The sequence below is a fragment of the Ambystoma mexicanum genome, chromosome 13, assembly GCF_040938575.1.
Source record: "Ambystoma mexicanum isolate Mex_15411 chromosome 13, UKY_AmexF1_1, whole genome shotgun sequence".
In the NCBI taxonomy this organism is placed as follows: domain Eukaryota; kingdom Metazoa; phylum Chordata; class Amphibia; order Caudata; family Ambystomatidae; genus Ambystoma; species Ambystoma mexicanum.
Window position 1 is genome coordinate 72,585,955 of NC_090938.1, and position 27,676 is coordinate 72,613,630.

The window sequence follows — 27,676 nt, forward strand, 5'->3', positions numbered from 1 at the left end:
GTGTCAGTGAGGGTATAGCTAAAGCAATAGATGTAGCAACAGAAATAGTGTTCTAGTGACCGATCATGAGTCTAGTGGCAGACATGAATAATGACCATGTGAAGAAGCAATAGATAGACAAATAGGGAGGCTGGCATAAGAGTAAATAAAAGGGAAATAAATATGATGTTGCATTGCACAAGATCATAATAAAAAGATACAATCGGTAACAGTGCAAGAGAGAGCATTTTTCGGTGCTTATCACAGATTGGAAATAAAAGCAAGTTCAACCATTTTTCAGGCATTCCAGAGTGAATAAAAAGTGGCATCCTATACTTACAAAGCTGTTTTCTGAGAATCTTTTTATATTCTGGAGAACTTTTTTTCAACACATTTTTTATGTGTACACTATCCTTGGAAAACCTTTCAGACTTTAACAGCTCCTGGGTGAGATGAATGACTCCTGGTCATAGGGCAATCCTCGACACCCAGGAGCTACTTTCAGCTCCTGCTTCTTGAATCTGAATTTCGACCGCTGCAGAACGGTATGGTATGAGAGACCAAGCATTGGCCAAAGCCAAAAGAGTTGAAGGAACTGCATGCTATGAGGAAACCTGCAGGGGCAAGATCCAGGAAAATACAAGAAGGTGTAATACGTGCATGGTGGCCACCCACACCATGGTACAGTGTCAGAAGAGTGTGACGCCAGTGTATGGAAGCAGTGGCATATTGTTGATGGAAAACAATCAAGAAAGCGGTATCGGTTGTATGACCTGTAATGGGCGGACCATGTGGTCCGACAACTGCGCCTAGATTGACTGCCTCCCAGTATGGAGAAGTCAATGACAGTAGCCACCAAGAAACTTGTGTTTTGCAACAACCTCTTATGTGATTTTGAAGTGAAAACATTGAACTGCCTATGTGAAATAGTGAAAAGAACCAATATTAAAAGAGCTGGGAAGTGTCCCAAGGAACTGTGTTGTTTTGAAAAGATGGAAGATGGAAGATTTTAACTCTTGGGAAAGGGAACCCGAGTATCTTGTCAACTGCTTTGAACTTGGGGAAAAGGAAGCTGTATATAAGCCAAGCGCTGGAAGAAGCGTTGAACTTTATTTTGAAAACTATTTATTTTGATGCTGACATCCCTACACATTGTATACAGTTAGTTCTGAGTGCAATTATAGGTTTTGGACACAGACAGATATTTGATTTGGACTTCCTGACACAGACTATCTCCTTAGTTTTCTTTAGCTAGGGAAATCCCACCTTAGCATAGGGTTATGTAGGCCTTACTCCATCCTGATTTTTAAGTTAGTAAAGCTTTTGAGAACCAAAGTTGAACCTGTTGCCTGAGTCCACTTCATGGTGCCTTCACAAACAAAGCCTGATTTGCATAAGGATTTTCCCTTTCTGTCAGGCTGAAAAACAATGGTCTGGAGGATTGCCCAGAGCTGTACCCATGGTCGATCGTTTCAAAATCTTCCAGCCATCACCTTTTGGTTTTGCTTAAGAAGATTACATAACAAATCCCTACCATTTCTATAGCAATTGCACTTCAATCCCTTGGTGAATTGTCCTCACTTTATGAATATAAAGTGTCCTTTAGTAAATCAAAAGTTCATCCTCGAAAAAAATGCATGCTTTAAATCTACTCTTAATGCCTATGTAGTTACCTGGTGTCCAAGCTCTATTAAATAATAGGTATCAATTTGAACAAAGACACTATTAGCCAACATAATATCACGTCAATCCTAAACAAAAAAAAGACTCACTTCCTTTACCAATACATGGAATCCTCGAGTTTTATCCTGGTGGGGTTGCATTAACTCCATAAAAATGATTTTATTCCATCATGCACTTATTTTGTATCTATGTTGCTGCTTTCCTTCAAGCCACCTGTTTTTAAAAAAAAGAAGTTGGATAGCCTGGTAACCAACCTTTCATTCAATATTAAACTCCTCTCAATAAGGTGAAACATTTTAAAACTTAAGGCTGAGTAACTTCCATGATTTTCAGAAATATCATAAAACATTTGCCCTTCGTCAGCTTGTGCAATAAAGCCCTATCGGAGCCTTTCAATTCAGTAAAGTTCTTCAAGCGACTGGCTGTTCCTGACTAAGGATCTTCCATTTCTTTGTTTCTCTTTTTTTTTTTACAAAGGTTTCTGGAAGTGTAGAATTGATCATTCCTATGTATCTACCTCTCTTGGGGATATATGTATTCAGCATAATGCACACTTTTTCTTAATAATAATCATCCTATTTTTCACACCACTTAGTTTAGTAATTTCTCATCATTTACATCGCTGATTTGCTCATAAGAACTTGATGGTTTGAAGTCACTGAGGTGATCTTAACTGCCCTGCCTTCGCTTTATATAAAAATCCCTCAAAAAGGTCTTTTATCTTTACTGCTTAACCCTTTGCATAAAGGTGAAACATGTACGCTCCAATCAACAATTTACCTTTAGGTGACGATGATCTAACAAAAGTGTAAACCGACCATGTGCAGGATTGGGGCATTTGCATTGCCTCGGATACCTGGGAATGCATTTTGGTTGAATTGTTTTAATTGCTCTGTGGCTGCTAACCTCAGTGGCTGCTCTCAGCTGCACCATATCCCTCATCAGAGTCCTCCGCCTTGGTAAGGCACCTTTTGCCCTCATCCACCTCGGCCCACACAAAGGCACCTGATCATGCACTCCCCACAGAGCAGGCATGGTCGAAATCGTCCCGCCTGACCTTCTTTGCCTGACCCCGTGATGTCGGGCATGGTGCGGCACCATAACGAGGCTGGTGCCTCGTTGCTAAGTTACTAGCGGCATTTAGCAGTGGCCATATCCGCCGGCAGGCGGAAACGCTGGCGGCCGCTCACGAAGGCCCAAAGGCCCCTGTTTGCCCCCTGTTCACACCATGGAGCAGATTAGGAGCTCCCCTCGTCTGTTACGGGCGCCTCTGCCTTCCTGCCTATGAGCCTGTTAGTGCCACGCTCCACTACCAATAAGGTAACTTTGATCAGTAACGCTACTCCCACACCCCTGGCGACCATTATTGTCTATGAACACTAAGAATCTGCCTAAGCACGCTTTGAACCTTTGTATATTATTTACTCAGCCTATCTCACGTGTTTCACATGCTCTCTAGACTAAGGCATGCCTGCTGGGTTGTATCTAATCCTGACTACTACTCTGCATTAGAGGCGCACTATGCTCCCTAGCCGTCTTGTCTTGCCACATTTAAACTAATTGTCGCACTATGCATTTAGCCTTTCTGGCTTTTTCAAATTCTAGATGCATTTAGCCCTGTTGAACCCTGCTGCCTTGTTTCAAATTTAGTTGCATTTAGCCTTGCTGTCTTGTTTCAAATTTAGATGCATTTAGCCTTGCTGTCTTGTTTCAAATTTAGTTGCATTTAGCCTTGCTGCCTTGTTTCAAATTTAGTTGCATTTAGCCTTGCTGCCTTGTTTCAAATTTAGATGCATTTGGCCTGCTGCCTTGTTTAAATTATAGATAGCAACCCAGTGCTTCTATTCACATTGTGGAACCCCCTTCCCAGGCCCAGAGTATAAGTACACACCGGCCCAACTGGCGCCAGCTTAGCTGAGACTTATACCTACCTATACTCTCACCTCCACTTAGAATATGTCTACCTACTAGCAGTGTATTTGCCTTTGTCTTCATCTTCCTGAACACTGCTATTCAGTTTAAGATGGCACCACATTTACCCAACATGCCTCCTCCTACCATGCTTAACAACCAGGCACCTTCCTACCCACACACAGTCAACCTACAGTTATTACCTAGGCTTCCTTGTACCACCTCAGATAGGAACCTAGGACTCAGAGCTAGACTAGCTAAAATCTACGAGCCTCTCGCCCGCTCATTGCCCACTCCACAGAAGTCCATAGAGTTGTCGTCTCAACTAAGCCCTAACACTAAAACCTCTAATCTACCATACAACATCACCTCTAGACCTTTGCACAACCGCCCCAGTCAGAGCATTCTTGATCTAACTCAAGATAAATGTCACACAACCTCCACTAAAAACACAACTACCATCAAAACACAGCTAGCCCTAAAATCAAGGGAGCCCTGATCAACGCCAGATCCTTAGTAGCGCATGCCATAGAAATTGTAGACTTGATCCTCAAAGACGATCTTGACTTCCTCGCCATTACCGAGACTTGGCTACACCCTGCAGCAGGCCCCATGCTCATGCTAGCAGTCCCAGACAACTACTCTATCCTGAGGCAAGATCGCCCCAACTCCAGAGGAGCGGGTGTCGCCATTATACACAAATGTAGTCTATCCATGAGATGAGTAACTCCTGCCAATGTCCGATCCTGCGAAATTCTGTCAGCCAAAGCCCCACTCACCAATACCCAAACCCTTACTATCCACCTGATCTACCACCCGCCAGGCCCCATCGGCACCTTCGATGAAGACCTTAATGCCATTCTAGCCAGCAATCTCAAAAGCTTGTCTCAAATCCTCACCTTGGGGGACTTAAACATAGGATATAACGACCCTGCAGACCCAACAGCTAGTACCATTGTCACCACTCTTGCCGAACTAGGCTTTGCGCAAAGAAGCATGGTACCCACCCACTCAAAGGGCAGATTACTTGATTGGGTGGCCGACCACAATTGCCTAGCGAACATCACCAATATCACACCTCTAATCTGGACTGACCATCACCTAGTTTTTTTCTGGTTATCCATCGACAGACCCACACCTCAGCCCATCTCAATGGTCCCCCCCTACTCTTACCAAAATCAAGAAAAACATTACACTAGAAAGACTCATCCCGAATTTACTCCCCAAACTCAACACACTCTCAGACAACATGGATCCAGAGATCCTAGTTGAAGAATATAACAAGGCTATGGCCACAGCATTGGACCTCATCGCCGCACTCAAACTCAGACCGAGTAAACCGAAAACGCACCTCAACAAATGGTACACACCATTCCTCAAAAACTTAAGGCAACAAAAGAGAAACTGTGAAGCTACCTGGAAAAAATCTCCCTCAGCTGAAAATAAACTCAAACTATGCAAAATAGCCGCACTCTATCAAACAGAAATCTACATGGCCAAACGAACCTCCTTTGACTCCCGCATATCCTTAGCTAAATCCAACATGAAAGAACTCTTCTCTATTCTTAAAGAAGTCGAAACACTGATACTACCCCCTGATACCTGCACTAAAGATAACAATTGGTGTTCAGAAATTCAAAACGCCCTGGCCAATAAGATCAAGACCCTTCAAAATAAAATTTCCAGTAAAAAAGCAGCCCTAAAAGACATGCTCCCATCGAAAAGTCCAGATAAGAACACGACCATAGATCCCTCCCACTTCAAGTTCTCTAAAGTCAACACTCTTGAAGTGGAAAAAATCATCCTGTCTCTGAAACCTTCCAACTGCCAGGGAGATCTGTGCCCAGCTCAACTTATCAAAGATGCCGCCCGTGATCTGTCACCTTTCATCACTAAACTAATCAATGCTTCCTTTACCACCGGCTCCATCCCCACAAATCTAAAACAATCCTGGGTACTGCCTTTATTAAAAAAACCTACCCTTGATCCAGCCACACCTACAAATTACCGACCTATAACGACCGTTCCTTTCTTACTAAAAATCCTAGACAAGGTCGCTTATGTACAAATACAGAAGCACTTGGAAGAACACCACCTTTTAGGATCCAGACAATCAGGGTTCCGAACGCAACACGGGACTGAAACTGCACTTATTGATTTGAAAGCTCAAATAGACACAATCAGGGACAAAGGGCAAGTTGCCCTACTCCTCCTCCTCGACCTATCTGCAGCTTTCGACCTGGCTGACCGCTCTGTCCTATGCTCACACCTCCATACAGCAGCACACTTCTCCTCCGAGGCCATCACATGGATTACCTCTTTTCTTAACGGAAGAACTATGAGGGTCTTCTCTCCCACTGCAGCAGCAGACCCAATACCCATTACCTGCGGTGTGCCACAGGGCTCTTGTGTCTCCCTGACACTTTACAACATATTTACCAAGCCCCTTTTCGATGATTTGGATCATCTCGGTATCACCTACACAAACTACGCCGATGATACCCAGATCCTCCTTCCGCTTTCAGGAGATTATGAAAAGGATTTGGCCTTGCTAAATAGGGTGTACACCATCATCCAGGCATGGATGGCCACTCATGGACTATGCCTAAATGATGAGAAAACTGAGCTTATCATCTTGGGTACCACGTCTAGCCTAAAGAAACTTAGCCCGGCCTACATCTCCTTCATGATAGATGGGAACAATATCAAAGTTGGACAGGAGGTCAAAACTCTGGGATTCTACTTAGATTCCAACCTTTCCTTCAAAAGACAACTGAGTTCCGTGGCATCATCATCGGCATACACATGCAAATTGATCCGTTCAGCTAAACCATTCCTTTCAGACACTAGCTGCGTCACACTCGCCAGAGCCCTTATACTCTCCCGCCTTGACTACTGTAACACCCTTTACCTGGGAACCTCCAAGGCTACTACCAACAAGTTACAAACACTTCAAAACAATGGGCCTCATTACAACTCAGGCGGTAAGGGGTTTACGGCGCCGTAAACAGCGCCGACCCTTACCGCCTGAGTACGAGGTCCCTTAGCGCCATGGAGCTTTTAACGCCTGCTTTTAGCAGGTGTTAAAATCCATGGCGCTAAGGGACCATGGAGTTAATTACGCCACCGTAATTTACGGTGGCGTAATTAACGCCTTCCCCACTCCCATTATGCCCTATGGGGCAAAAATGGGAATGGGGAAGGGTAAATGGGGATTGGGGACTTACCGCCCCGCCAAGGTTGGAATGGGGCGGTAAGTCCGCCAACCACCATGGCGTAAACGTAGTTTACGCCATGGTGGTAAAGTCACGGCCCAGGCGGTAACTTACCGCCTGGGTCGTAATGAGGCCCAATGCCCTGAGAGCAGCCCTAGGCATCTCTAGAAGAGAACACATTTCAGGACTCAGCCAACAGAACAACTGGCTATCAACTAGAAACAAAATACTCCTAAAAACGGCATCACTTACCTATAAATCTCTCAACAATGCTGCCCCGATCTACCTGATCAACAGATTCCACAGACAAGCCTCCTCGAGACCCCTCAGAACTGCGTACAAAGACTGCCTTTCCATCCCACATTTCAAACTTGCTAATATAGGAGGCAACAGCTTCATGGTAAAAGCAGCGAAACTATGGAACTCCCTGCCTCCTAACCTGAGAATAGACATGCCTAATTTGCACTTCCGCGCTAAGGTAACATCATGGCTGAAATTGAATGACCACTCAGGTATCTAATGCTATGGCTTCTTTCATGCCTTCCACACACCGTGTAACATGTGTGCCCACCCTTGTAATTATGTTGTTACTGCTTACATTGTTTGCCCTCCCTACCACTTTGTAAATACTCCTTACTGTGAATGTGTACCTCTATACCTGTTACTAAGCTTCGCATATTCTTGTAACTGCTGCGCCCTGATACCCGTGGGTATAATTGCGCATTATAAATAATAAAACGAACAAACAAACAACAGGCCATTTGTGTTAGGCATCAGGCATACCAATACATGAGGAGGTTTAGTGCAGAAGGTTCTGGCACATAATGTTCCTGTCACTTGCCCAATGCACAATTTTATTTTACATTTGATTTGTGAAAGTAAGCATGCACAAATTATTGCTCTGATATCTGGAATTCTGTGCAAACCTTTTCTAATTTTTCGCTGCAAGATCACACTGCCGGAGGATGTGCCCCCTTACCATCGTGGTGCAGAGCCTGGAGATTCATCTTTCTTCTACAGACCCGGCGACATCTTCCGAAATTGCCATCACCTTCTAGCAGCTGATCCAGCCTCCCGCATTGCCCTGGAGACGGAGAGGCACGTCGCCTCATGGAGCCACCCGATTGACTGAATCTTTCATCAAATACGACGGCCCGGCTGAGCCGTGAGGTGGAGCCGGGCCTGGTATTAAAGGCCTGTGTGTTTAAGGCCCTGCACAAGATGATTGGCCTGGGATTTCCAAACTACCTGGTGAAGACGATTGCAAGCTACCTGGGAGGCCGCACCTTCCATGTCGCCATGCGGTCTGAGATGTCCTCATCACATCCCATCCGAGCAGGTGTGCCACAGGGATCGAACCTCGGACCCTTCCTGTTCAACCTCTTCACCAACGACATCCCGACAGATCTCCACAAGACCGACCTGGCGCTGTATGCAGACGATGTTGCAGTCATCTCCCAGTCATTCAGCGAAAGGAAGTGGCGAAGAACCTGCAAGCTTCATTGGATACCATTGCGAAGTGGTACAGCGACTGGAGGATAGAACTGAACACCAGCAAGACAACCGCAACGCTGTTCACCAGAAAGAAGATCAAGGAGCACCCACACATCAGCCTCAACGGGGAGACCATCAAATGGGAGAGCAGCAGCCGCTACCTCGGTGTGACCCTGGACAGCAACCTCAACCGGGAAAGCCACATCGAGAATACTCAGCAGAAGGCAAAAGGAAAGATGGCAGCGCTGTACCCACTCCTGAAGAGCAAGTCCATGCCCCTCCGGACAAAGATCAACGTCTACAAGGCGATCATCAGACCAAACCTGACGTATGCCTCCCCAGCATGGATAACCTGCCATGAGCGACACCGGAAGAGTCTTCAGATAGTCCAGAACAAGGCCCTGCGGATATCTTCTGGAGCTCCAATCTTCACAAGGATAGCAGACCTTCACAGAGACCTGGACATCGAGATGTTGGACGAACATCTAGCGAAGCTGAGTAAGAACTTCTGTCAAGGACTGGATCAGAACCCGAACCCTCTGATCAGAAGACTCACTGCCACCACTGCAAACCCCTTCGACCGCTACCCGCGGCCCATCACTGCGAAGACCCTGTGAAACCAGCTCTAATGTGACAAGACCACACAGAGCAAGAAGAAAACAAACCCACGACTACATACTCAACCCGAGAAGATGGAGTAATGAGGCTCAAGCCTCGGTATCCAAAAATCACCGCTGATGGCTAAAAATCTATCAGCAAGAAGAAGAACAAGCGCGGCCCTGTCATTCCCTGCAAGAGCACACTGCAGGAGGATGTGCACCCTGACCATTGTGGGGCAGAGCCTGCAGATTCACCTATCTTCTACAGACCCGGTGACATCTTCCGAAATGGCCGCCACCTAATAGCAGCTGATCCAGCCTCCTGCATTGCCTTGGAGACGGAGAGGCACGTCTCATGAGTCCACCTGAATGGCCGAATCTTTCATCAAATACTGAGGCCCAGCTGAGCCGTGAGGTGAAGCCGGGCCCGGTATTAAAGGCCTGTGTGTTTAAGGCTCTGTCTTTCCCTGTCTTGCCTGTGGCTTTCCTGGCTTCCAGTACTGCCCAACTTGCGATCAGACTTTTCCGAGCACCCCTCCTGCACCCGAGGCACTCCTGATCTTTCCACAGGTAAGAGGTGCTCATTTCCATAACCACACCTAAGTTGCCCATGATCCACCTACAAAGATATTGTACCGTCCACCTAACGTTCTTGTGTGAGTTTTCCCTTTATATACACTTGTTTTTACTGACCGTATCTGCATTGTACCTGCCCTGCTACGTGATCCTGCAGCCGGCAGCTAGTATGCATCTGTTTCCGTCCTTGCCGATTTAATTACCGGAGCTATCCAAAATCCTTAAACAATGCTCTTGCCTCATTACAAACAATGGACAATGCGCTGACCCTTACCACTCCATAGTGTTCTATTGTCTGTGTCATGCACTTAGCAAGGATCACCCGGACATGCCAGCTCAACTAAAAACGCACCACCTTAACTGGTGCATACTGGACTGCCTTACGTTCCTTTCCACACTTGCGAACTGCCGAGTAGTCAACTCACTTACCATTTCTAAACTGCCAAGTTGACTGCTTTCAAGTTGACTACTTTCAGGCCTTATGATCAATGTTATTATTGATACCTGCGATATTACCTGCCTTACTCACTGCCATGGATTACTTGCCTGCTGCAGCAGAGCACCCCCATTTGTTTTACATGGATCGCACACGTGTCCTTTTCCATAACTAGTCTAACCTTTTCAGTAAAATAATATGCGGTGCGTTACCCTCCTCATGCACTCTTGATTTAATTCTATCGACATACTGCCTGTCTGTCTGAAACTGATCTCTTACTACGAGGAGACCCACTGCCTTTTTGCTTTACCTCTCAGTTTCTCCCCATTATCATGCACCATTGATGTGGCCCTCTGTCTCTAGGTTGAGCCTTCCCAAGTATGCACTCTTCCGTTACCTTTTTTATGTCACATATGCATCCCTGATGCAGCTCCCCGCCACAAGAGGCGAGCTTTCAAAGTATGTATTCTCTCTATCCATCATGTCCCATATATGTACCTATGACGTAGCTCCCCGTAACAAGAGGAGAGCTTTCAAAGTATGTATTCTCTCTACTCATCATGTCCCATATATTTACCTATGATGTAGCTCCCTGTAACAAGGCAAGATTTTCCTAGTATGTATAAGCTGCACTACACTGGTCTAATTTATGCCTGGTCTGTAACCATTGTAACCTGATGTTTCCAGCACTTACTGTAACCATATTCTTAGGCTAAAAGGGCCTAGATGCCTCTGAGGTTTGTGCGCTATATAAATGATTAAATAAGTAAATAAAATGATTAAATTGCCCACCTGTCACTCATCAATCTAAAGTTGGGACCACTTGACGAGTCTGAAATTGAGGAGATTAAGTCTCCCAAACTGTTCAACCAAATGATTAAAATAGGTGTTTATAAAATAATTCCATGTAAACAGAAATGTTCTGATAATATAACCAAAGTTATCCATTGAATTATATTTGCACAGGGCCTAGAATTGAAAAATAAAGTACCATATCGGCTTTTGAATTCCAAAACTTTAGTAATAAATGGTCAGACTTAATTAATTTACCTAGCAAAACTAATTCTGTATTTGCGTCCAAACAAGTTGGCAAAAAAGTGAACGTTCCTAAACCACTTTGATTACTTGCTGGTTCTGGGCTTGTATTTTATGATGCTCTTATCTAAATCACTTTGTGTTTCTGTCTGTCTTGTCTTCGAAACTGCCTGTTTTCCTCAATATAATGTAACATGTTATAAATTGTACTGGCTAATTTTAAAATGTGACATTCATTTTTCGTTACGTGTTAAATGTGTCCTCTTATTCATTGCTAAGTGTTATATGAATGCGCTAATCGTTGTTCACCACTAGTACTGTTTTTAATGAATTTGATCATTTGTATTGGGTTTATTTTTTCTTGTGAAATATCAATAAAAACTATTTGACTTAAAGAAAAATAAGATCAAGCTCACTTTTGTGGCCATGCCAATCAAATATGTATTGGTATTGCGTACTCACTGTTTATCTATTTGTGCTACCATGTCTATGGGCCTCATTACGAGTAAGGAGGCAGCCATGCCCTAAATCATGGCATGGCTGCCTCCATACCGGGCTCTAATACCGGGTTCCTTCAATGAGGAATAACCAGGTCATTACAACATTGGAGGACCCGGTAATTCCTCCTTGAAGGAACCGATCCCCATTCCCATTTGGGCCCCCATAGGGCTCAATGGGGATGGAGCTAATAACGGGCCCGTTTATAACTGGCCCTTTATTAGCACCTTGGTCCCCTCGCGGGACCCGGAAAGGGTGTCTGGTTTTACCAGACGTCTGTTTCGGGTCCCGCGAGGGCGCCTCGTAATTGCGCATCCCGTAATGAACTGTGCCGGTCCCGTACCGGCACCCTTCATTACGGGAGCGCAAGCCTCGTAATGAGGCCCTATGTGTTTATGTCCCCTTGGGTTTGTTCAAGAGGCTCTTACTTCTGCATGAAATGCCATGAAAGTTTGGAGTTTAAGCAACATTCCTTTAAAACGTGCATGCTTTCCATTTAAAAAATATAATGGTTTTTTTGTTTGCAATTGACTGCACTGTTGTTGTGTCTGCCATCTTTGACTGCTGTATTGTTGTACTGCCTACTTCTGTATATGTTTCACTCTTCTCCTTAGGTTCCCTTGATCATAGTTCTGTTTCTTGGCCTTGCTGCCTGGTTGTTCCCTGTCATGTTCCTTTTTCATTCAGGTTCCCTCATTCTTACTCTGTTAACTGGTTTGTTTTTCACATCTACATGACGACTCTTCTTTTTTGTCTCATCAAGCCTATCGTGCATTGTATTAATTTGTTCTTGTCTTGTCTGCTTGCACCCCTCTTCTTGTGTCTTGTGCCCGCCCTAGTGTCTCCTCCACACTTAACTTTGTTCCCCCATCCCTCACCTCCCCCCCTTCTCTCCTCTCCCTCTGCATCCTCTATGGTGCTCTGCATCCCTCCTATCTTCTCTAACTGCTTCTCTATTGACTATCCTGTCCTTCTTACTAAGTCTGGTAGGAAGAAGTTCAAACGGGATATCCTGGTCTCCAACCCAGGCCTCCCTATCGCTGATATCTTCACCAGCGCTTCCTCCAGGCAGACCCTCATTGACATCTTCTTTGTCATTCCTTCGCCAGATCTATAGACTTCACATATGGTCTCTGTGCTCTCTCCTTTTTCCTCCTCTCCCATTAATGGTGACACCTGGTGGGAGGCCCTCCTGGCCCACTTCCACTCCTCTAAGAACATCAATAAAGTTTACATAAATTGCACTGTCTTGGGCCAAAGTTCTCAGGCCAACCTCCTCCTCTTTGATAGACGCTTCCCGTGCCCCATCAACTTCCTTTCTTCTCCTGCTGTCCCTTCTTTCCCTTCTCTGGCTCCTTTACCTCTACCCTCTGCTACCTCTCTGGCTTTCCCTACTTCTTCTCTGGCTGCCGTGTTGCCTCCCTCCTCTGCCACCTCTATGGCACCTTCATCCTCCTCCTTGGCTACCCTGACCTCTCCTCCTTCCTCTTCTGCCCACCCTCGTGCCCCTTCTACACTTCCACAGGGCGTACCTCTGACCTGTACCCTCCACAGAATTCTTTCAAGGGTTGTAAAAATTCCACATTGCCACTCTCAATTCTCGCTCAGCTGTCAAACAATCCTCTGACATCTGCCGTCTCCTGGAGGAACACGGCTTCGATGTTCTAGGCCAGATCTGAAACAAGTTTTGAAACTCCCCTCCCCGATGGCCACAAGATCCTCTCCGCGACCACATCGAACCGTCCCGTTGGGGGTGTAGCCTTGATCTTCCCCAAGTGGATCCCTGCCTCTATCATTCCTATGGAGGTCTACTCCTCCTTTGAATGCGTGGTCTGCAGGCTCCCTCTCTCTCCTGGCCACTCTCTCACTGTGGCTATCTATCGGCCACCTGGTCGGGTAACCTCCTTTCTTTCCGAGTGGGTGGACCTCTCCTCTCTCCTGGCCTCGGCCACTCAACAACTCCTCCTCAGAAACCTCAACACCCACCTGGATGCTTCTTGTCCCTCCTCTGGATTCTTTCGCAACCTCTGCGAATCTCTTTCTCTCTCTATTCTTCCCTCTGGCCCAACTCACTCTGCAAGGCACACCCTGGATGTTTTGATCTCCTCAGACCTCCCCCTCTCTAATCCTCTAACCACTCCTCTCTCCTGGAGGGACCACCTTCTCTCATCTCTCTCTACCCCTCAGGTTGAGCCAACCCCTCCACTGCCACTGTTACGCTCACCTGGCATCCACAGGGATGCCACCCAGCCGGGTTACTCGCTGGTATGCTTCTCAGCTTTGCCCTGATGTGGTCTGCGGGGAAGGTTCTGCCTGAAAATACAGGAGGACTGTGTTCAAGACTGACCGACTGGGGTAAGTATCCTCCCTCCACCCCAGTATGCTTTCAGTCCCTCTGGCCCCCTCGCCTCACATTGTGGTAGAATTAGGCATGCTCTCCGTCCTGCCTTCTTTGCAGGAGCGCGTTGTCTTTCATGGGCAAGTACAGTCCAGTTACTTCACTGACGCCGGCCCGTTTGATATTGTTCGGGTAGGTCTTATTGCTGTTCTTTAGTTTTGTGGCTATCCCGCATGCCTTTCTTTGTTTAAAATGTCTCTTTTTTCTCCCTTTGGTATGCAGAGCTTCAGCGCGGCGAACTGGCTTGGTTGAGCCCCGCTGGTAAATGATGGCGCATTAAGAGCGCTATGATGCGTAAGTAAGCGCTATGCGCAGCGCTGCAAAGTCTTGCCTTTGCTAACCTGTGTTTTCCTTCCTTGTAGGTTGCAGTGTTCTTCAGCGCGAGTGGAATGTCCGGAGTGGTGCCAGCCGAGAGGCGACCAGCCAGGTAAGCCTTTTGAGCAGTTCGTAATTTGTAAATGTCTCTACAGCTTTCTTTAATGTTGCCTCTATCTTTCTCTTTCAGGTCGTTCTGGCCGGGAGGCGTGCAGATTCGAGGAAGCTGTTCTCAGTAGCTGCGAGTGTTTAAAGATGAAGACTGCAGGTAAGATGCTGCTGCTAATGATGTTCCTTTTGTCTTCTTGCAGGTTCTGCTTCTCCGAGGTTCGAGGGAATAGCTGGACACGGTGAGCGTCACGTTGCAAGCTGCAAAGTAACGCGAAGCATGTTCTGCGGTCAGGGTGTGGTTTATATAGCCCAGGTAAAGTAGTACCAGGGAAAGTAGTTCCAGGCCTCCCACACCCAAAACACTAGACCGCATAGCTTGGTTCTCAGGAACCAAGCTATGTGGATGCCTCCATGTTGGCTGACAATACAATAAAGTAGTTCCCAAGCACATTGTTGTTGATGGTGTATGAGCTTGGCGCCATAGGCGCCAGGACTGGCCCCATGAGGGCTTTTGAAGAGGATGCCAGGCTCTAGAGGCCCGAGTCCTGACTCCACCTGGCCTATTGGTTTGCCAGAGGGGGTTTTGGGCGAGGGTCGTGACAGCCACCCACCTTCTCGGTCATCCGACCCATGAAGCGTGTGTCAGCTGAAGTTTTCCCTGCCACTTTATCTCCCCTCCTGCACCTCTGGCTGACTCACATCTTGACACAGCCCGTTCCAACTTCCGTTCTTCTATCTCTGACACTCTTAATGCACTTGCCCCTGTCATGAGCATCCGCTTGAAGCCCAAAGCCAAGTGCAACTCTTGGTACGACTCACGACATTGTCACCCTTAAATGCAAGTGTAGGGTGGCTGAGGGGAAATGGCGGGCATCTTGTACACCCTCGGACAAAGTGGCCTGCTGCCTGCTCCAGAGGAAGTACCGACTGTCCACACTGAGAAAAGAGCTAATATCCAAGCCAGCGTCTCTCCGGCATCTAACAACTCGGCCAAACTCTTTAAAATCTGAAAGGAGTTGGCCAATCCTGCTGCAGTCTCTACCTCTCCTGTCCCCGCTTAGGCCCTCTGCACGGCCTTGGCTTCCCATTTTATCTAAAAACTCCAGGACATACCGCCCACCCTCTCTTCCTCTGCTTTTTCCTCTACCTCTGGCCTTGTTGCCGCCAACTCTCCTCCTCCCTTCTCTTCCTTTCCTTTGTTCACCCCTGATGAGGTCTCTTTCTCCCTGGCTGTTCAACCAATACTGGGCACCTCTTACCCACTGCATAGATGCTCTCTGCCCCAACTTTCAGTGCTATGCGGATGACACTCAGCTTGCTTTCAGGCTCCCCTCAGCCACGTCTTCTCCTTCTCTCATCCCGGATTGTCTGTCGGAAATCCAGGAGCGGTGTGCCGCCACTGATCTCTGCCTTAATGCCAGTAAGACAGAGATCCTCCCCATCGGCTTACCAGCACCTTCTTTTCCTGACACTCTCTGGCCGCCCATTCTGGGCCCTCTTCCTGCTCCCAACTGCGAGCTTCGGGGTAATCTTCGACTCCACACTCTCCTTCTCTCCTCACATCTCTAAGAAGTCAAACTACCAGCTGCACCTCCTCAGAGTCATTCTTCCTTTCCTCACTTTCCCCAGAAGCTCACTGTCTCCAGAGCTATGGCTCTCTCTAGACTGGACTACTCCAAAAGCCTCTTTCTAAATCTACCTGTATCTACTCTCCGTCCTCTTCAACTCATCCAAAACAGGACTGCGAGACTTGTCCTTGGCCTCAAGCCCAGGGATCGTATCTCTACAGCTCTGAAATCTCTCCATTGGCTCCCAGTGGCGACAAAGATCAAGTTCAAGACCCTCTGCATTGTCCACAAGGCTTTCTGGGGCCTGAGACCGCAATACCTCCAACTCTCTCTAAAGAAATATCTTCCTATTCGAGCTCTTCGCTCCTCCACATCCAACTCCTTGAGGGTTAGTCGCTTCTTTCAGCAACGAGTTGAAGGCAGATCTATTTTTTTGACTGGTGCCTCCCTCTGGAACAGCCTCCCTGCCTCTCTGAAACTTGAGCAGAATCATCTATGGTTCCGAAAGCACCTCTAGACCGTCCTCTTTGCTTCTGCCTTCTCTATTCCTCTCCCCTGCTGATCTCCTATCTGATACATGCACTGGTCAACTGGCTACCTTCTGAATTTGGGCCCAGGTGCCTGCCTGTCCAGCTGTGTATCTGCACTCCCTCCTGGTACCCTGTGGGTGGAGGGAGGGGTTGTTTAATGGCATCTTACTCCAGGATGAAAAAGAAACAGTGATTGCATTTTTTAAACATTACGTAGAAGTTGTAGCAGTTTATGAATGGCAAACAGTAAAAGGAGAAGTCCTTTGTACTGTTAACCATTCGCCACACAGGGGATAGATAAGTAGCCTAGATAAATAACTAGGCTAGATATAATAATTACAAACTTATATTTACATGGCATAGAATGCCCCCAATGGACAGTTTTCATGTATGGATATTATTCTTTAACTAGTTTCATAACACATTTTTACTTCAAGTTTATTTTGTTTAATAAGCTCTTAAAATACAATACATACACCATGAGGTGGCTGCCTTAAATAATGAAGTTTGGAATGTTAAAACAATAAGGAGGAGACGAGGGGGGAAACATTGCACTGTAAGTGGGAAACCTGCATTATTTCACTTCTCTTGAATGTATGTTTTCTGGTAGTTAGAAACAATCAAATGACCAGTGTTTGCAGGTAATGGAAGATGTGTATCAGTGGCTATGGTCATGTGCATGCCCCTTAAGAGGTGTGAATTGTGGGTGAAGGGAAGGCTACATAAAGTTTCATGCTGAGGGGCAATGACACACTAATGGTGGTAATTTAAATGTATATTCTTTGACCACGTTGTCTTTAGTCTTGTGAGAACCTTTGTAAGTCACAGCTTTTTGAGGTGGAGGGAAGTAAAGGAAGGACCCAGATAGGGGGTTTGAATTGAGGGGGTGGGGTGGGAATGGCTATATGGGGGATTGAAGGGAGCAGGAAAATGGGTGGGGCATAAAAGGGGGCGGGCAGAGGAACGTTGTTCCACTACTTTTTTGTACATTGATTCCAACTCTCCTCATTGTGGAAGGAGCTTGGTTTGAGCCACACATTTTAATGACCGTTGTCATATTGATCAGCTAAAACAACACCTAGCAGCATTCCTGGACATTCACCCTCATTGGATGCGAAACCTCTGGGAGAAATGTAACCCTCACACATAGCTCCCAACCTATTTTGTCACCAAGGCGGGTGAAAACCATAGCCCTCAACCATTTGTGTTGCAAAGGTGGGTTAAAACACCCGATTTTGTGTTTGGCGGGTGAGAGCCCATTGAAATGAATGGGTGTGCAGTAGGCTTGGCGGGTGAGTTGGCGGTTGCTCACACCAACCTAAAATGTAGTCAAAGGCTGAAAATGGAGTCAGTTCCCTCTCAGCCACCCTTCTTAACCTGCTTAAAAGATGTTTACACTATTTACAAACATAAAGCAGAAGAAAGACATCAAAGGTAAAGCTGCCGTTTCTTGAGTAAATCACTACACCGTGGCCGCTCCCCGGGCAGAGGGATGTGAGGAATAAAAACGTGGCGCCAAAGCCCGCGCAATTATAGTCAGCAGACTGCGCATGTGCTGCACCTGTCACCTGCCATTGGCTTGAAACATTGCACATGCGTAGGAGGCGCCACTGCACCGTCCCCTAGTGTCAGTGTGAGGGACATCATCATACCATGCAGGAAGCCTGCCGATGCGGGCATTCGTCCGGCGGGGGGACCCGGTGCTCCTTCTCCACCTTGCAGGAAGACTCTTCCAGAAGTGGCTCCTTCACCCTGCACCAGCTCTCTGGCGGCGGCGGCCAATGCCCACGCGGGGCCTTGTGTTTTTTCCGACAGTATGTCGGCTGTGGAACTGGAAGCCTGGCCGCGCGCGGGGCCTTGACTTCCACCCTGCAGGTGTCCTCCTCGGGGTGCTTGTCCTTGCGCCGTGCCCTGTGGTCCACCGTGCAGGGGGTCGGGACCAGCGTCCTGTGAGGAACTTTGCAGGAAGTAGGCTGCGCGGGGGGCCCGTGCTGCAGCACGACCCTTTTCTCTTTCGGGGCTTTGTGTGGCAACTTGCAGGTGCCGTGCTCCATCTTTCGGATGGTAGAGCGGGCGATGTTAGTGAAAAAAGTGGGAAATTAGTAGAAAGGAAAGCGATGGGCCAGACCACAGGAGAGTTCAACTAGGGAGTGCCGGGGAGGCACCGCGCATGCTCTCTGTGACGTCACAGTGACGCCATGCACACGGCCATTGGCTGCGCGGCTAGTTGGAGTCTCCAGCCAATCAGGCGTCGAATTGTGTCCCTCGGTTCAAAAACCAGCGCTCAACTGCCACTGGGTGTCCATACATGTATTCTCAGCTCCTCTAGATCAGTGACTCCATTTATTTACCTTGTGTACGACTTGTGTGTGGTGTTTGCCATGAACTGTGCCTACCAGCTGTCAGGCAGACTATTTCATATGCAGCAAGGAGACATGCAGTATCTGTGTGCCTCAGGTAAGACTCAATGTACCGGGGCAGGAAGCTCTGCCAGTGAGGGCATGGGAAAAGACGGGCTAACTGGCTATTCAGAAGACAGTACTCTTTTGGCTGCTCTATTGGTCTCTCTTAACTTAATTGCCGGTGGTATAGATAGTTGCCTCCTGCTTCTGAGGAGGCTTGGAGTAGGAACTTTACCATGAGACCCTTCCTCGACCCTCCTTATTGGCTGGGAGGCCGCCTCCCCTCTCGTATACTAACTCATTACATAGACTGTGTTCTAACATGTTTATGGTTGACCATCACAGACCACTTAATGATCAGTGATTTTAATATATGATTTTACTGTAATGTAAATCCTTCAGTAAGCATGCTCATAAGTGTTTGGCAGCCTCTGGTCTTCTACTCTTGGTTCAGAAGGCCACTCATGGTTGGGCATCTGTTTTGGCCACTTCTACCATCACCCATGCCCAACTTTTATCACCAACCCATACTGAGCATTTTGTATACACTTCGACCTCTCCAGGTCGGCAAGGCACCCTTCTTAACTATATTCCCAAGAAAAGGGGATCCTCTTCTGTCTGCCTCCCTGCCACTGCTTCTTCTGCATGACCCTTTTACAAGCACTGAGGTTTGTTCACACCTTGGTTCCAGTGACAACCATGAAGCTGTATCACACACAAATGCCTACACAACCAGGCTCCCATCTCCCTTGCATGCTGATTTACACCCCATTCGTCTTCCCGACCTCTCAGATCCGCACAGACGAATTGCCTCGTTCTACCCAGATTCAAATTACAGAAAGCAGGGGGGACTAGCTTCCCTACATTAGCTTCCAAACTTTGGAACACCTTGCCCAATCTGCTTAGATCAGATCCTTCTTTCCACTCCTTTAAACACAAAACCAAATTGTGGTTAACGGAACCCGTCATCCCTCAGACTGACTGAGAACGCCCATGCCTATGCGCCTACCACCCCACTGTTGATATCCTGTATTTGGTACATACCGTGTGAACACACTGTACAACCCTTTTTAATCTTTGTATACTTTTTCACTTCCTCCATGCACTGTTTACCCTTGCCTGTGTTACTGTATATTGTACTTTATCCTTTTCCTCTGTCACCTGTCACTGTATATTGTACTTTATCCATTTATATGTACCATTATGTATTATATTGTAATCCTCTTCCTTAAGTTATTGTAACCTTAAATTAAGCGCCCAGATACCCTTGGGGCAGGCGCGCCATACAAATAAAGAAATCCAAATCCAAATTGCCATGCTTCCAGCTCCAGGCAACAATGAAGCACCTGTATCAGAAGACACTGGACCTTCAGCAACTTTGCAGACCAGGGCTAAAGCTTTTAATAGGACTGGTTTCACTATGGCAAGAGTTTGCATCTTGGCTTGGGTAATGCTTGTTCTTCTAGTCTGTACAACAATTTCTGGATACGTGTTCTGAATACAAGTTTCAGCCTTCAAATAAAAACAGATTTAAGCACATGCAACCACTCTTTAAATTAGATCGTTATCCTTAAAGAGATACTAGTGATTGTATTTCTTATTCAATATCGCAGATAGGGTTTCAGACTCCTTTAGGGAAATACAGGTGGCCACACGTGACCTTCCTTAGATGCTGCATTCACTTGTTACACTTATGAAAATCAACATTCGCTTTTCTAAATGGCTTTTAAGAGGCATTCCCTTTTAAATGAGACATGCAGCCACTCTGGCAACGGTCAATTGTTTAACAATACAAATAATTGGCTTTTTGTCTTACGCAAACACTATTGCTCTCGCTAATGTTGCGCGTGTTACATTTTCATTAGTAAAAGGAATTTTCACAATGACAAACAGTTTATACTTGCTTTTGAACTTACGTGAGCTACTTCAGAGATGGTAACAGTTACCGGCAAGGCTTGCTGAGTGAACCCCAATGCAGACCTTCACTCACCGGCTCCAGGAACGGTGTGGTTGCGGGCTGCTTAACTTTCCCAACTTTTTCAACTGCTACCACTACTTTGGGCACTCTTAGGACCCACACCCGCCTGCAGCACAGGTCTCTCAGGTCCGGCCATGCCATTTGGGAGTCTCGTTTACTCCTCAGTTCCTCGCCTTGCTTTCTGCTACGGGCCTCAGGCTTCAGCACGGTCACAGCCACACAGCGCACCTGAAGAAAGCTCCACTCTCAGCACGTCTTCTTCAGTGCGCCCACAGCAATGCAGGGTTTGACCACAGGACCCTCTCCGAATTTATAGGTGAAATCTACTGTCTCCAAGCTCTGGCATCCTTTCTGTGATCACACTTCCTCGTGAATTGCCAGCCTTATGCTCTTCTACTACTGCCAGCCTTCCGACTCCAGCTCCATCCTCCTCTCCTCTGCTGCTTCAGCCTTTTATGCCTCACGGGTTTGGCATTTGGGTCAGGTGTGAGCCATTGTTTTCAATTGCCTGACCCTTGCAACGGCCTAATTGTCTGACTACTACGTCTACATGCTTCTTTAACCCTCTTCTTCATCTCAGTCCCTATTCGATTCTGGGACATTTAGTTAATAAAAGTCAGGTTTTTCTACTTCTTGAGCATTTCTTAGGGTATATTTAATTCCCCTACTAATTATACCAGAGGGGCTGTAGATTATAACTTTACTAGAGGAAAATCATTTAAAGAAGACATTTCCGCCATTCCTTGTAGTGTACCTTTGGTATGAGGAGGGCATTTGATTTTAGGAACCAAAATAATTATTACCTTTGGTATAATATGCTCTGGTATTACAACCTTGGGATTTACCACCTTAGTTTCCATAGGAGGTTGAGAGACATTAAAATGCCAGTAAGCCATAACCTCTTCTGGTACAGTGGTAAGAGTTTGCCTGTTAGAGAAATGATTTTACGTCTCATCCCATGGAATCTTCCCACTACCCTGGGCCTTGTCTCCACCCAGGTGATCCTCCTGCAGTAGACCGCCCCCAGGGTTGGGATCCGGATAGCGTCTGGCTTTCCCTGGCCACCTGAGAGGAGCCTTTAGGCTGGGTTTAAGTGAGGGATCCGCAGGATTCTTCAGTCAGTCTGTCACAAAAAAACAAATATGTTTCTAGAAAAGTACTTTGTGTATTAAAGGTGAAGTCGCTGAAAAAAACAGCAAATCCTATGTCCCCAAACTAAAGACTGAATAGCTGGGAAACTAAATATGTGTCAAGAATTGAGGGTTGGTGTTATGTTTCTCCCAAGCATTAGACATGTTTCTCAGCTTTGATTCATTCAGACTACTGGACATGTCCCCAAACCTCCCTCTGCTCACACAGTGGAGGAAGAATTTGTGAGCCTTAGTGATGGTTCTGGAAATTCTATATATGTTCCATGATATCCTTGTTGAATCGGAAACAGTCAACTATCATCCATTACAGTCTATAGTAACCAATGATATGTCGTTTGAAACCGGGATGTGTGAATTAGGCAAATGATGAACATTTAGAAATCGGGGCATGTGCAAACGTAAATGTACACTTGGTTTTATCAGCACAGTTAACATGAATAATGAGAATGCAGTGTTTAACGCTTAGGTGTATTTTCTGGAGTCCTTGGAGAGCCCCCTCCCCTTATACATAGAAGAACCTGTATTTGGTCTTTCCAACACAGGTGTGTACAAACAGGTCATGCTACGATTAAAAGCAATCTGAAAACTCGGGATAGCAGTTAGCTACTAAGACTAAGATGGGCTACACAACCATTTTAAGGATTTGAGACATCACCACTTCACAGTCAGTTTTCAAAAGACAAAAGTTCAAGACCACAGTCACTCCAATTGAGGCACTTGCCTTACCAAAATCAGATCGTTTAAGCCACCCAGACCTTGGCTAATGTGAGTGTAATATTAGGGCAAAATCTTTATTTTGTGGGGTGTTCTGTCACATGTTACAGTACACATAAGCATTTTGTTTGTTATTGTTTGCTTTTGTAAGTCTTTGACTTTATTTGTTATGGTTGGAGGGATTGCCATCTGCTGCAACCTTTTTTGATGTGGTTGTTAAGCACCTCATTTTGGCAATTATGCTGTAGTAGCTGTAATAGTTTTGGCAATCGTTTGTACTCGTTCTTTGTCTGTGGGGAACCACAAGGCAAGTCTACAATGGCTGTTCTACTAACATGGGCTTGCCTAAAGCCCAGCCTGATACCCTCCATTAGGGTATTGACTGCCTTTTTGCTCTGTGGGTGACTTCAGTGTCTGGCAGTGTTTTTCAGGCTGTTAGTTTGGTGTGTGATGGGAGGGTTGGCTTAGACCTTCTCATGAGTCAATATTTATAGCTAGGGCAGCTGATTCAGCAGATTCTTACTTGAATCGTTGGAGGATGCTGCATAGATGGGATCCCCTTTTTCTTTTTTTTTAGTTCCCAGGTTTGGCCATACTGGCTGTGCTCTGTGTCTTTTATTTTCTCTTGTTCATGTTATTCTAAAGGCTGCTGAACAACCCTGCCAGACTGCTGCTTGTCATCTTTGCTGCCTGGATGGCTGTTCCATCCTGAATAGCTCCGGGGTTACTGCACTGTTGCTTCCAAGCAGAAATCTTCTTGGACCAAGCACCTCCAGATCAGGAACTTCCCTGGCCCAGAAGAGTGGTGGCTCCCTACTACTCTACAGCAGATCCCATGGTGCCTTAGTTGCTGCTTTGACTTGTGGCCAACAATCGCTGTCCTGCGTACACTGATTATTCTTCCACCTGGGTCATCTTGTCTCCAACCCTGTATTTACTGGATTCTCCTACTTCTTCCAAGCTGATCTAAAGTGACTGGCACCACGAGTACATGTTTCAGGTTTGCATGTCTTATATTCTTTGGAAAACTCTTAAAGGGACCTACGGTTACTGGAGTTATGGGGTTTTGCAGGCCCCCACCGCAGTTGGCCATTAACTTGCTTTTGGCCTGAATTAAGCACCTCTTCATTTTCTGGTTGGCAGGGTCTCACACCTGGCACGTTAGCTCTTCTAAGGGGTATTCCCTTGATCCCTTTTGGGTTGGCTTCTTCGTTGTCCATATCTGTGGGGTAGAACAGGTACTTACTTGGCTTTATCCTATAATTGTAGCTGTCTCTCTATTTGCTTTGTTTATTCCTATGGGCACTTTTGGCAACTTGAGTTTCAAAGTGACCTACCTGAAATTGGACATTTTCCTCGGTTCCAATGAGTTTTACCAAATACTGGAACTTTTGCACTTGCCATTAAACATTTTAAATCACTGCAATGTTCTCCTGCCACACAAACACATTAGGATTATGTGTCTAATGATGGTTAATGGGTCTGGTATCACAAGTTTAAACATATCCTGACTTTTGATGGCGCTCCATGAATCAGTAATAGTATTGGTAACCCCTTTCCTCCATCTTGGGGTTATCGTGCTTTTTTTCTCTAGATCCTCTTTCATTCAAGAATAATAGTGAAGTTGATTATTGAAACAAGCAGAGTTCATTAATACAAAGTAATACGATCAGTAGCTTATTGAGTACACTTAAAGAAGAATCTTCTTTTCTAGGAAATTTTGGAATTCACTCTACTTAACCTTCATTTTCTTGTACCTAGTGATACTGATCATAATTGGAACTGAAAAGCTCATTTATTGGGTTATATTTGTAATCCAGACCCAATATTTGAAACACTGGAAGGCCTGTCTGGTTGCTCTTGGTGCTGTAGCAAAGGAATAATTATAAAGCATTAATTGTGTTTTTGTAATCAGATGTTTTGTTTTTTGAATTCATGCAACCCATAATAAGCAAGGTATTAGTGAACTTGAGGGCAAAGAACACGGCCTCTGTTTTTTACAAAGTTTTAAGGCTGGTGCAGTGACCTCATTTGGGCTCTTTAGTTTAGTGCTAATGCTTGTGCCAGAGGTAAACCAGCCATATTTGTCATTTTGCTGGGCCTACAGGTTACTGTGCAGGTGCCATTTCACAATGTGCGCTGTTTTAGTGCAGTAGACGCAGGAATCGTGCAGGTGCTTCCATATCCCACTATTTTAACACTGCAAAACCTGGCCTAAATATATAATTGTCTTAGAATGTCGGTGCACTGTGGACTGAGCATGTGTTAAGTCATCCTGAACAAATTAAGTGAATGATGTTGCAGCCATTCTATACTTGCAACAAAATGCTGAGTATATCCGAATCAAGATATATGGTTAATTGTTGTGAAAAATAAAAGCACCAAGCCCAGTGAAAGTGGTACACTGAATTCTTCTGCCGGAGAAAAGGAGTGTATGAAAATTTGAGTCAAGCATAAAAGACGTAATTCCTTGTCGCACATTGAATTACAGAGTCATCATTACCCTAATTTTCTATTAATGTTTTTAATGAACTTTTCAATGGCATTACAGGAATTCAGGTTTTCCCCTTCATCAAGTGAAACAGGCTTTCATTCCTTTGTGTACATCCACTCTCTAGCTGCCATGATAATCTTAGTATGTGAACGAATGAAGACTGTACCTGAGTAAAGGAGGAACTCTAAGCTGGTACTGCTACAAAATAGATTCTTATTATTACAACAGCACATGTAATATATCCACCTGTTAGATGTTTTGATGGAAATTAATGCATAAACAAGGTACGTTTTACTTGATTACCTATGCTAGGAGTGATTTATTGAAACATGAAGTGTATTAAGAAGTAGTGTAGTAATCACAGACCTATTGAGTGGAGATCAAGAATTGAATTATCCTGTTAAAGCGTAGTGGTCAATACAGTGCAACTGATTTAACTGATCCAGCAATGCAGTAAAACAATCAAAGGCCTCTGGAACGTATTGGGGCCACTTGGAAAGTATCACTGTGGCCTCTGTGAGAGCTAATGTCAACAGTGGTCCCACTGATGGTCTTCTGAAAACAATACAAATTTAACATGCTAAGCAAACAAAACAGCAGCTCAAGAACAGTAACTTAAGCCTTATGTCCCCAGTCTTCAAGAACTTAGTGAGGGACTATACATGAGCAAAATTTCAAATGATGACTTTTACTTACAAATCTATCCAGGTTTCAGCAGTGGCCCACTTGGAGCGGTGAGTGCCACAAATTTGTCCATATGGATTCTACCAGGTCACCAACTCTACCCATCAACTGTGGAATTCTGAAAAGATCAATCCTCTCCCCTGCATCAGCAAAGTCCACGTCTCCCTCTTTTTACAGACCCCTCTCCTTCAAAGATCACATAGCAACAAACACACTTGCGGCTTGATATCAGCGTTCCCTCCTGTGGAAAATCAAGCCTTTCATCCCAGAAAAGCACTTCAGGTCTTATGTAAAGTATTGGCCCTCTCCCAACTGGATTTTGGCACTGCCCTCTTGTAAGGCCTCCCGGAGACCACCCATAAGATGTGTTCTGTATGCTGCAACATGACTCGTCAAGGCACTCCACAAATTCGACCATATCACCAGACCTGCATCTAACTGCATTGGATCCGACTGAAAACACTTATCGCCTTCAAATCTTTCTGCATCATCTACAAGGCTGTTGCCCTCAAGTGACCAAGCTACCTTGCTGAGAAATTCCAGAGCGCTACGATCCAGCAGAAGTAAGAACATGGGCTGCCTTGAACCCCAGTGGTACAGGAATGAAACTACCAGAATACAGGCTTTCTCTGTTTATGCCCCTAGACTCTGGAACCTCCTTCGCTTCAACTCCTGTCTTGCCATCTTAATTCTCCCTTTCAGGACAGAGCTTGAGAACCTTCTCCCTAGCACATAGATTCACACACCCGCCACTCCCCACCTTACCTGAGACTGGGTTATTCCCCCCAGCCCCTTGTTTTCTACCATTGTTGCTTGTAGATCTCTTCTACCACATCAACAGGTTTTACCCCGTTTTTACCTCCCCACTCACTTATCTGTGCTTCCATCACAAGGTATTTACCCGCTATGACTTGCAAAGCACTCTGCTGCTTCCAAACATAGATTTGTGCACAATAAATACTCTGGTGGGTCAAAAGAATGATGCAGTCTCCGATAATTAATTTCACTTATTATTTTATTGAAAGAAAAAGATAAATGTCTAACTGTCCCTATCCTCCGGAGCACCCTTACCTAACAAACTAGCTACAGTGCTTGTCCATCGCCAGTGAAAGTCTAAAGTAATCTGTCACACATCCAAACTAACCTTATCTCACCCTACCACTAACCTAATAACTAAGGACTATGGAATGACTCCCTTCTGTCGTGTTCACTTCTTGCAAACTTAAGTTCATTAGCAGGGTTTGAAATTGAAGGGAGCTATTTAGTTCCTGTTTTTAGCCTAGAAGAGCCTGGTTAGCTTGACGACAACTACTACCAGGAGCTACGTTTGGTTCCCCAGGTCAACTAATACCAAACAAACACACCTATGTGAATTTGACTCTGTATTGGGGACAATCCATAAATAAATATTATGACGCACATACACGACATTTAAAGGGCCATAAACAGACAAAATGATATGTTTCCATCTTGTGTAGAAGTTATATTTGCACACTGCTATGTACTAGCTCCTCGTTCCCCAGTGGTAGCTCCTGGTAAGTTGTTTATGCTGGATACCAGAAGCTGCTTTTTAGCTCCTGTGTATCCAATCTTAATTTCGAACCCTGCATTAGGATATCTTCAAATAGCGTCTGGTGACTGCTTTTATCAGATATATTTCATTCAGCACTTTCTTGAACTTAACTTTCTTTTCTCAGGTATTGTATTCTTTAGCTTCCTGCTTGTCTTTCTTGTGGTTTCTTTTATCAATAGGGGGTTTTCCTCCTTTCCTCTGGTAAGACTATTAGGAATTTACAAGTCTCCCCTTTGTTGCTTTCGCTGGTTTTTGGTCTTTTTAACCTAGTCACTCTTGTTTTAGCTGAACCTGAAGATTCCCTCTTCTAGGTATTAGTAGGAGGTTCTGTT

At 45.6% G+C, this 27,676-nt stretch overlaps 1 long non-coding RNA gene across 1 annotated transcript in view; it reads right to left on the reverse strand.

Moving 5' to 3' along the window:
• Nucleotides 1-18,516, reverse strand: part of LOC138520086 (uncharacterized) — a 152,998-nt gene extending 134,482 nt beyond the window's left edge. Inside the window, exon 1 of the long non-coding RNA XR_011282780.1 lies at nucleotides 18,001-18,516. This is a non-coding gene — a long non-coding RNA (uncharacterized lncRNA). The remainder of the gene's footprint in view (nucleotides 1-18,000) is intronic.
• Nucleotides 18,517-27,676: the final 9,160 nt, after the last annotated feature.